We start from the raw sequence: 10,918 nt of genomic DNA, 5'->3' as shown, positions 1-10,918 counted from the left end.
TAACTGCATCAAATAGTGAAATTGCCCTTGCTGTATGTTCCGTGGTACCTCTCCCAGGGACAAATCCATGCTGCCATGGTGAGACGAGTTGGCTAATGATCCGTCCTAATCTGTTTGCCCAAACTTTAGAGTACAGTTTGGCATCAGTGTTTATTAAAGATATCGGACGGTACGATCCTGGGTTCTCTTCTGGTTTGCCCTTTTTGTGAAATATAACGATATTGGTCTGTTTCCATGTATCTGGGATAATGCCTGACCATATTATTCCGTTAAAAAGATCTTCAAACATAGGGAGGATTTCATCTTCCAAAACCCTGTATACCTCTAATGGTAGACCGTCTGGACCCGCCGCTTTACCCGCTGCCAGTTCATTCAGAGCGGCTTTTATCTCCTCTGCGGTTATATCCAATTCTAGACTAGCCCTATCGTCCTCTTTCAAAATTGGGGTTGACGGAGACTGATCTTGGATATATGGTGCTACCCCTGGCTCTTGATCATATAGTTTCTGATAGAAGTCTTGGAAAACATCCATTATAGATTTTGGGTCTGTATATTCACTCCCATTGTATTTAATCTTTCTAATTCTATTACGGTTTGATTCTTGCCTGATGTGGAGCGCTTAAGCTCTACCAGCTTGTTCTCCAGTCTCGTATCTCCTTGCTCTCTGTGTTTGATATTCAGCTATCTCCTTCTGTGTAATTATTTTTAAGATTTCACCCTTAATCCGAGCCATATTGCTAACCGTCTCCCCACTATCCTTACCTAGTGCTATTTCCTCAATATGACACCTCTCTGTTTCTGCTAGATCTGAGATGAGTTTCTCTGTCTTGCTTTTATCCTCTTTTCTTAATTTTGCTGCGTAACTGATCGTCTCCCCCCTTAATGCAGCTTTAAAGGATTCCCAAACTCCATTACTGGAAGCACTATATCTATTACAGTCGAAAAACTCTTTTGCCCAATTTTTAATGTGTGCTACGAACCTTTCATCATTTAAAAGTTTCCTTTCAAAGGTCCATCTAGATGTTTTCTTCTGTACCTTAGGGACTTTATACGTCAAACTTAAAGGGTTATGGTCAGATATTATTCTTGGTAATTTAGCGATGTTAACCTTGCCGATTTCCCCCGCAGTAACAAAAAAGTAATCTAGCTTAGAATATTTCTGTGCCGGATGGGAAAAATATGTATAGCCGCGGTCACCGGGAACTTTTTCCCCCCATACCTCCACCAAACCATGAGACTGGATCAAAGCGTTTACAGCCCTATTGACTTTTCGTTTCCGACCTGTATAGTTACTCCCCAGTTGCCAATCTGCGGAGATATTCATATCGCCGCATACTATCATTGGGTTAGCCCAGCTCGCCAACTCTTCCTCTAGCTTATCATATACCGTTGGGTCATCCTCATTCGGGCCATATATTGTACAGAGCGTGAAGCCCAGATTCATTTCAACTAATACCCATTGGCCAGAGCCATCAGTTTTACTACGCTTCACCCCACACAAATTATTTTTAACCAAAATGTCCACCCCTCTAATCATTGATGATTGCGATGAACACCCAATCAGGGTATACCCAGATATCTCCAACAGCTTTCTTTTATTCCAGGGAATATGGGTTTCTTGGATGCATACTATATCTATGTTATTAGATCTTACCAGATAACTCAATCTCTGCCGTTTCCTCCAATCATTTAACCCCCCTGCGTTAATAGTACATATCCTAATGTCTGACATTAATACAATATTTGCAATTCCTAAATTGACATTTCACCACGTGTCTGATATCCATCATAAACCATATCCTTTCCATCTCATGCTTTTCCAAAGTTTTCTTCCCTTCCCCCCCCCCCCCACCCCTCCCTCCCTCTGCACTCTCACCCTCCCCTTACCCAGCTCCAGCCTGGAGCTAGACTTCAACCCCCCTTGCCCAGAGGCGCTCAGACCGATGGTCTGTGCACGTGATGGTTTACAGCTCGGATCGAGGAGGAAATTAGTTACATTTATTTTTTTTGTTCCTAGATTTAATTATTCTCTTTTTTTTTTTTTTTTTTTTTTGACCCCTACCTTGTAAATTTCACTTCAAACACCAAATGCCTTAATAACCAGTAACCAGTAACAAACTCACAGATGTATGGAACCAAAGTTTTAAGCATACTTTTCGGCCATTTGACCATTTGACCATTTTGCAAAGTTCCTATACTACTTATGACATGAGAAATTCTTTTGCCTTGATCTCAGAAGAAAAATAAAATGTTTTTCCATCTTTGATTATTTTCAACTGAGCGGGGTTGATCAGATACGCCTGCATCCCCTTGTCCTGAAACGGTTTGATCATCTGCCGCAATCTCCACCGTCTCTCAACCGTAATATGGAAAAAGTCAGGGCGGACAAAGAATGTGTAACCGTCGACTGCCTTTTGTTTATCCGGTCTTGCCCGCTCAGAGATCGCTTGCCTCAAATTGGAGTTACCTAAAAAAATTAAGATCGCTCTAGGCTTGTCATTCTGTTTTGCGTTTTTATGAATATTAGCAGGGGTACGATGGGCTCTCTGAACCTCCCTGTCAAAATCCCAGTCTTTTAGATCCAAAAAAGCATGTTCAAAAAGTTTTACGACAAATGCTTTCATATCTAACCCCTCAGACCCTTCAGGGATTCCCAGAATACGTAGGTTGTTTTGTCGCGATCTGTTTTCCAACGACTCAAGCTTCCATTGCATATCAGTTAGTTGCTTTGCATGGATGTCGACTTTATCAGAAGCGGCCGCTGAATCAGCTTCGGTAGAGACGATTCTATCTTCTAAATTGGTGACCCGTTCTCCCAGGTTCACACAGGCCTTTGTCAGTTTCCTTACTGCCCCTTGTATTTTTCTGACTGCTGCCTGAGACTTGCGGCTCTCCTGTCTTGCTTCCTCTCGATGGGCTAAAATCTCCTGATGTATAACCTCCAGAAGGGACATTTGAGCAGATTCCCCACCTAACCCATCAGTGGCCGTATTAAACAGTGGTTGCTCCTTCTTCTGGCTATGCTTTCTTGATCTCAGTTGAGTTTTTACCGCTGTATTCGGAGGGCTACCTTCATCTTGTTCCAAATCACTGCCAGAGTCTAATTCACTACCTTCTTGTTCCAGACTGTCCTCTTCATCATCTGACCATTCTCCGCCCTCTGATACAGAGAAGAATGCTTCACTCGGGGCTTCTTTTTTACCTCCATGACTCCCCTCGGTATCCTCCTCCAGGATCTCTTCTGGTACTTGGGGTATTACTGAAACATTGTCCTAACGATCGTTTCCAGGAGCCTCCCCCTACTGCTCTTCCCCCTCTATAATTCCAGCTGTGTTAGGTTGATCAAAAAGACCCCCTTCTGTATCGCCAGGGGACCCTACATCAAGCCTTTGTACAATCTGAGTCTGGGTCTGCGTTGAATCACCCTTTACATCCTTGGAGTCTTTATTTTTAATCACTCTCTGAAATATATCTGAGATTGGGGTTGTACCCTGGGAATCTGAGTTTGATTTACATGCCCCTTGCTGAAGTATTGGTTTTTTTAAAGATGGGGAGCCTTGTTTCTTCTTTTTGTTGCCCTCAAGGTCTGTTAATGATTCTGCTGCTTCAGCTGCCGCCTTCCTTCTGGCTGCCGCTTTGGCGCTGGCGCTCATTTTTGGGGCCATAATTTCCCTCCTCCTTTCTTTCAGCCCAAACTGCTCCTTACCGCCTGAGATACCGTTGTTAGTATCTTCCTCCACTCCCAAGCCCAGGGGATCCTCCAGGGTGTATCGCTGCACCTCCACTTCCCTTTGTGCCGGGCTCGCCTGACAGCACACTTGCGTATCGGCTTGACGTTGCTCCGCTCCGCGGAACTTCCTGCTCTGCTGCCGACTCCGTTTGAGCCAGCTGCTCCACACCGCCCGTCTGCTGAAGGCGGATACCACGAACTCAGCTGCCTCCGCCTCCGTCAGCAGACCAGCTGCCGACCCGCCTCTCAATCTCCGCGTTACCTGCAGAGCATCTAGCAGAAGCCGCTTCAGCGGCTGACAGCAGGTCAATTTCATGCAGCGTTTCTTTCTTCGTTTCAGCCTTAGCTCAAGTCTTTTCCTCAGCGTTCTCAGAGGGACAAATTCTCGTATTCACATCAGTTTAATCGGTATCATGTCTTTCATGTCTTTTTACAAAACCGATCGGTAGAGCGCTTGCGGGGTCTATCAGCTGCTCATGGCGCACCTCCTCGATCGAGCTGCTTCGGCCGTCTACACAGCCGCCATCTTGCCTCCCATCGAACTCGAGCCCACGTGGGACGAAAACAATGTTGACAAATACTAAATTGATATATTCAGAAGCATTTTATGAAAAAATGATGACATTTAGTTTTGATTTTTGGAAAAATAACATTGAATCAAAAAACATCTGGGGTACAAAAGATTGGCAGGTACAAGGCCTAGAAGCGTTATTTCGAGCCTGCATGATCCCAGAGCAAATAATGTTCTTAAATGCCAGTCAAGCTCAAATATATCGAACCCAAGTAGATCACATAAAACAAATGGAAACTTAACATCTAATAATAAAAGCGCTCCCCCAATTTCTACTAAGCCGACGGCTGTACATAAGCCAGTCAAAGAGAAGAAATTGTTGGTCCTGAATAAACCGCCCCCTCCTACGATTAAGCCTACTATGTTCCCAGGGGTAGCTAAAACCAAAAGAGCCACTTTAAATTGTAGGACTACAGTGGACTTACCTCCAGAGTCAGCTAACTTTGTGATCCTTTTAGCAGGTGTTCCTCCTATTCCTAATGGAAATTTCGAACACAATGACAATCTGAAAAATAAAGTTATTTTTTGGTTGAGAACCAACAGACCCCTCCCCGTTCATTTAAACGGAGATATAATCTCTTTAAGAAGATGCAATTGGGTGGGCACCCCGACCGAAAGATATTGAAGGAGACGTTGTGATCGTTAACTTTAAGGATCACAGAGTCGTTACACACATAAGCGACTGGTATCCAGGAAAAAATGAGGGAGGAGTTTCAACTCGAAACCTGAGCTATTTTTATCCAGAGGCCCTGCTTAGACCCCCCTCTTATTCCAGAACTAGTAGAAACTCTAACCCTCAGAATTTAGCTCATTGTACACCACTTTTTTCTCGCCCCGTTACTAACTTAAATATTCCTTTCTCCCTCCCCTTACGCCAACATCCCCCCAGACACTTCCCCCTATCAAACAATTATACTAATCACACTAACTACAACGAGTACTGGAATATCCCGCTGTATAATCTTTATGAACCCATCTCGGGGTTGGATTTAAATCAATGACTTAACCTGCCTCCCTTTGATTCGGAGGTCTTCCGAGATTGTACGGGTATTTTTGCTACCCCAGACACAGTACCATTTTGATGAAGTACAGAATGCAATGTCATTTAATACAGCGAATGAGAAGCTCGATCTTTCTGGAGGGGATTGGGGCGAGAGTTTGGAAGTAGATGAGTTCGAGGTCCAGGATGCGTTGGCATCAGAGGTTGGAAATAAGGAGCTTAGCACATATAGAGGGATTCAAGATAGAATTCAGGAACCTGAGATGGTTGTTCGCGGAGCGGATGAAATTGATAAAATCTGTTTCCATCTCAGGAGGGACGATGTACCTTTACAGGTTATTCCAAGTCAAATGGGGGGAACCCCTTATCAGCTAGCATGAATGTTTCCGCAGGGTCGGGCTTGGCCAACCACCCAACATCACTGAGACTTATTTCGTGGAACATAGCCGGCCTGCATAGTAAGCTCTAAATTGAGGAGTGGGTGGAGTTGATGAATAATCAGGACATTTTGATTTTCCAAGAGACCTGGGCAATTGATCCTATTTTCCTACCTGGGTTTCTAAATTTTTATAAACCAGCTGGTAGGACAGGAGTGGGTAGACCCTCAGGGGGTCTATGTGTCTGGTTAACCTCTTCAATGCTAATGACAAGGGAAACTCGTCATGCACTGCCCATTCATTTCAATGGAAATCTCATTATATGTGCTGAGCACCCTTAGCGTCCAAGTGGTTAAGACAGTCATTGGTCTATCATACTACAGAGGTGTCCACTACTAATCTTGATATACTTGTGCTTAAGCTCTCAAATCCAGGCTCCCAGATGATAGTTATTATAAACGTCTATGCTAGGGGTATTCCAGGTGGACGCAGCCCAATTGGTATATTCAATGATCTGGAGCTAATACTTAATCAAATCGAAAGGGAATCTTTTGTTATTTTGGCAGGCGATTTAAACTGTACCTTTGAGCCGTTTTCTGGAAGAGAGATGATCTTCCTGGCAGAAGAGGACAAACTTTGGAAGATTCCGTCCCTAGAATAAGTACCTATCAAGAAAGGGACAGAAGCAGCACTCCATTGGCTGGGATTCTGCCTTGAATGGGGATTGAGAGCCGTGAATGGGCGAACCCCGTCAGACAAACAAGGGAAGCACACTTTTGATAACGGTCATAGGACGAGTAGGATCGACTACTTCCTTATCAAGGCGGAATACTGGTCCTCTCTGGTCGATATGTTGGTGGAGGATCGCCCAGAGAGTGACCATAACCCTCTAGTACTCAGCCTTGCTCTTGACAGCAATTACTGCTTGGGAGCCCCCCACAATTGTGCTACAGCAGACGTGTTCCTGGAGAATGACAGAAGAAGGGTACAGTGGAGTAGAGTACCTGAGGAACCCGTTTAATTTCACGGAAAGTCGTGGAGGTTTTGACCGCCATGGAGACAACAACAGACTCAGTTGATATTTGTGGGCTACACGATAAACGTTTCCTTTTTTTGAAATCGCTTTTCTCAAAAACAAATAACAAATCTGGGAAAAAAACCCGAATACCATTGGGTGGGGGAAAGTGGTATAACCAAACATGTCGCAAGGCCCATATTGACTTACTCGCAGCACTTAAATCGCGTGACAGTGCCGCCATACGGAAGCTCAGGCAGGAATATAAAAGGTGCCAGAAAGAGGCCAAGTCGGCTTGGTACGACAAACACTGGCAGGATCTCTATGAGGCGAGTTTATCCTCTAATCAATCGAGGTTCTGGCACGTTCTCAAATGGGGAAATTCTTATGAAACACAACTTCCCTCCAATCATGTAGCTGAAGATGGATGGGTTGCGCATTTCGGGGCTCAATTAAGCAATTCTGGTCCTCCAGTAGCCCCTGTTGCAAGCATACGGGAGGCCCCCTTAAGAACCTTAAGTCATGATCCCCTCTTTGATCGTCTAGATGTGGAGCTGGCCTTAAACCAGACCAAAGGTGGGAAAGCTCCCGCATAGATTGCATTCCTTCAGATCTCTTTAAATCAGACCAGGCTGCTTGGTTCCCTTATGTATTGAAGATAGCTAATGATGTGGCAGATGGTGCCCCGATACCAGAATCTTGGCAGGGGGCGGAAATCCTTCCAATATTCAAAAAGGGGGATCGCTCCACGCCCACTAACTACCGTCCAATTATCTTATAGACGCCATCCAAAAGATCATCTCTCGGATGGTGCTATTTAAGATCACAGCATGGATGGACGAAAGGTCTATTCTATCACCACTGCAGGCCGGCTTTAGGCCTTGTGTAAGCACAATAGATCAGATTTTAAGATTCTTACTAATCTATTGGAAGGTGGTGGTCTTAAGTGAAGGTGTGATTTATGCGGCTTTTGTGGACCTTAAGTCCGCCTTCGACTTAGTACCAAGAACCAAATTGTGGGAGGCTCTGTCACAAATGGGTCTGCCAATGGACCTGTTGGATTTAATTATAAGACTCCATGAGAAGAATTATGCGCAGGTTCGTTGGGGTATGCAGGGCCAAGTCACTAAAAAGTTCCCAGTGATTCGAGGTGTCCGCTAAGGATGTGTCCTTGCCCCCACCTTCTTTCTTCTTTTTATTGATAGAGTTGTTGATTATTTTTCGGACACCCCTACAGACGCTCCTAGCTTAGGTGGTATGAAGGTTCCGCTCCTAATTTTTGCGGACGATACGCTTTTACTTTCAAAAACCCAAAAGGGGCTACAATTGGCACTCAGCAAATTTGTGGAATTTTGTGATGCCAACGACTTACAGGTTAAGACAAGCAAAACCAAGTTTATGGTTTTTACCAAAAATAGACCAAGATTGGGACAAGTTAATCTTAATGGTGTAAATTTAGAACAGGTATATGAGATGACTTACCTGGGGGTGGTTTTGGACCATAGATTAAGATGGTCTGCTCAGTTGGACGCATTGTCATTAAAATTTTCACAGTTGAGTGGGACACTGGTTAAGGAGCAGAGATCCTCTCTAACTAAGAGAGTGAGCCCAGCACTCAAAATATACTGTATTAAGATTAGATCGGCAATTGTTTATGGAGCGGACCTATGGGGTTATGTTAACTTGTCCCAACTTGAGAATATACAAAATGCATTTTTATGTAACTTGGTGGGTCTCCCTCAATCGACCCCCATGCTCCCCTAAATGTTGGACCTGGGTTGTTATCCAATAGAGGAACTAGCCAAATTGAGAATGATCCCACTATGGAGGAGAATATGGGTAACTCCTGAATTGGCCACCTTTGCTGAGGGTATAGAAGACCTCAGACAAATAGTGGGTAGTGGCAATCTCCCTTGGTTTAAAGCGGTCAAATCCACCCTGTCAGATATGGGCCTTATCCAGCTATGGTCCGACCCCAGGACCAGCGAGTTCCCTGGAAAAAAGGATCTCAAAGATCAGTTTTGGGCCGCATATAGAAACAGGCTGATTATAGAACATAGCTCATTAACCCTTTCTGGTAGATTTCTGAGCCATAAAGTGGATACAGTTTTGGAGAGCTACTGGGATGCCATAACAAAAAGTATTGATAGAAAACGTTTCCATCAATTTAGAGCAGGAACGTTGTTATTGTTATTGTTAATTCCGGTTTATATAGCGCCATCTCACCGGCAGGTCTCAAGGCGCTTATGACCGAAAAGGCACAACTACTTATTTAGCAGGATGAGAGATATACCCAAAGTAGAGCTAAACTGAGCTCAACGCCTCCCTGAATAAGGTTGTTTTTAGGATTTTCCTGAAGCGAATGAGATTACCTTCTTTACGGAGGGACTCAGGGAGTTTATTCCAAATTTTGGGTATCAAAGCAGAGAAAGATCAGAGAAAGATCTGCCCCTGATCTTACCCCTGAGATCGTTCACACAGAAATGGAGGGGGGTGTAGGGAATTCATGCCCATAATGTCAAGAACAGAAGGAAACTTTGGGTCATTTCTTTTTTGTATGCCCTGCATATGTTGCCCCACGGAAAAAATGGCTAAAACCGATTTGTCGAATGCTCAAGACCAGAGGGGCAGACGAGGCCCTAAGGTTGTTAGGGATGGTAACATCTCTCCCAGTGGCCATATCAGTAGCCAAATTTTTAGGCTGGTCCTGGCTAATTAGAGTAAGATATTCACAGCATTAGCTAGTTTGACAGCCTATTATTACCACTATTATTATTATTATTATTACTTTTATTATTGAACAGCCAGTGATGCACCGTGTATTATGTAATTCATGTATTATGTTGGTTTTAATGTTATACTGTGTGTTTTATTTTGTGATGTCTTTTATGGTTAATTTTACCGAAATAAAGACTTATGAAACTGAACTGAGAAGACGTGCTGAATCTCATTGGCGTAGGAGATGATGTTGATGTGCGATCTGATGATGTCTGTGAGTGGTGTCAAGTAGATGTTGAAAAGGGTGGGAATGAGGTATGAGCCTTATGGTACTCCGCAGGTCATGTGTTCGGGTTGCGAGGTGAACGGAGGGAGGCAGACTCTCTGGGTATGTCCCATGAGGAAGGATGTTATCGTTTGTGATTCCAATCGGATGTAGTCGATCTTTGAGTGTGTAGTAGGAGTCGGTATTGAAAGCTGGGAGAGATCCATTAGGACAAGGGTGGTTGATTCCCTGCTGCCAAGTAAGTCTAGGATGTCATCTGTTGCTGCAATCAGGGCTGTCTCAGGCTCTGAAGCCCCATTGGGATGGGTCCAGCAGTTTGTTTCTTTCCAGATGATCGTTGAGTTGGAGGTTGATCGGCTTCTCCAGGACTTTGGCTAGGAACAGGCGAAGGAAGATGGGATGGTAGTTCTGGAGCACTCTGAGGTCTGTTGAAGGCTTCTTCAGAAAGGGTCTAACCTCCGCCTGTTTACCTGCAATGGAAAAAGTAGCTGTTGTTATGGAGGTGCTGAGGATGGTGGTGAGCTTATGGCTGATCTAGTTGCTTCAGAGGTTGAAGAGTCAATGGGGTCAGCGATCGGTTGGTGCTCCCGAGTGGATGGAGTTCATCAGGGTGGTTGTTGTGGGTGTACTAAGTTGTTCCTATGTGGTGAGCTGGTGGTTGGTGGCTGTGGTTGAAGGGTTGCAGAAGAGGTCGGAGGGTTTGGGATCAAAGTTTCTGTAAATGGTTGCTGTCTTATTGTGGAAGTGGTCGGCAAAGTGGTCAGCGGTTACTAACGCTTGTTCGCGTTTTGAAATAAAAAGATAACTTTACTTAAAAGATCTACATCTCTGGAACACTCAAGAGGATTTTGTTTGTTTTGGTGTCTACACATTCATAAAAATATACTCTAATTTTATAAATTGGTTCTGGATTTCTTTCCAGAACTTTCTTATTCTGTTGTTTTGGTACTTTTAAATGCTTTACACTTGTTCCTTTGCTTGAGCTGGACAGTTTGAATCCACAGCTACGCAGGGTTGAGCCAAGGCAAGGGTCTTCAAACTGGAGGATGGGCCCCATAAGGGGGGGCTTCAAGTGATCGTGGGGAGGAGGCACCAGGCTCTGGCCAAAAGAAGCTTCATGCTGATAACAGTCCTTTATTTTCAATCTGAAAAAAATGAGCGACAGTAAGCGGCACTGTAATGGGCCATCGCTACCATCTTTTTTCATGTATATTCTGGCCG

Source organism: Lissotriton vulgaris, chromosome 6 (genome assembly GCF_964263255.1).
Source record: "Lissotriton vulgaris chromosome 6, aLisVul1.2, whole genome shotgun sequence".
Taxonomy (NCBI): domain Eukaryota; kingdom Metazoa; phylum Chordata; class Amphibia; order Caudata; family Salamandridae; genus Lissotriton; species Lissotriton vulgaris.
The sequence above is the reverse complement of the archived record's forward strand: the minus strand, read 5'-3'. Positions refer to the sequence as shown.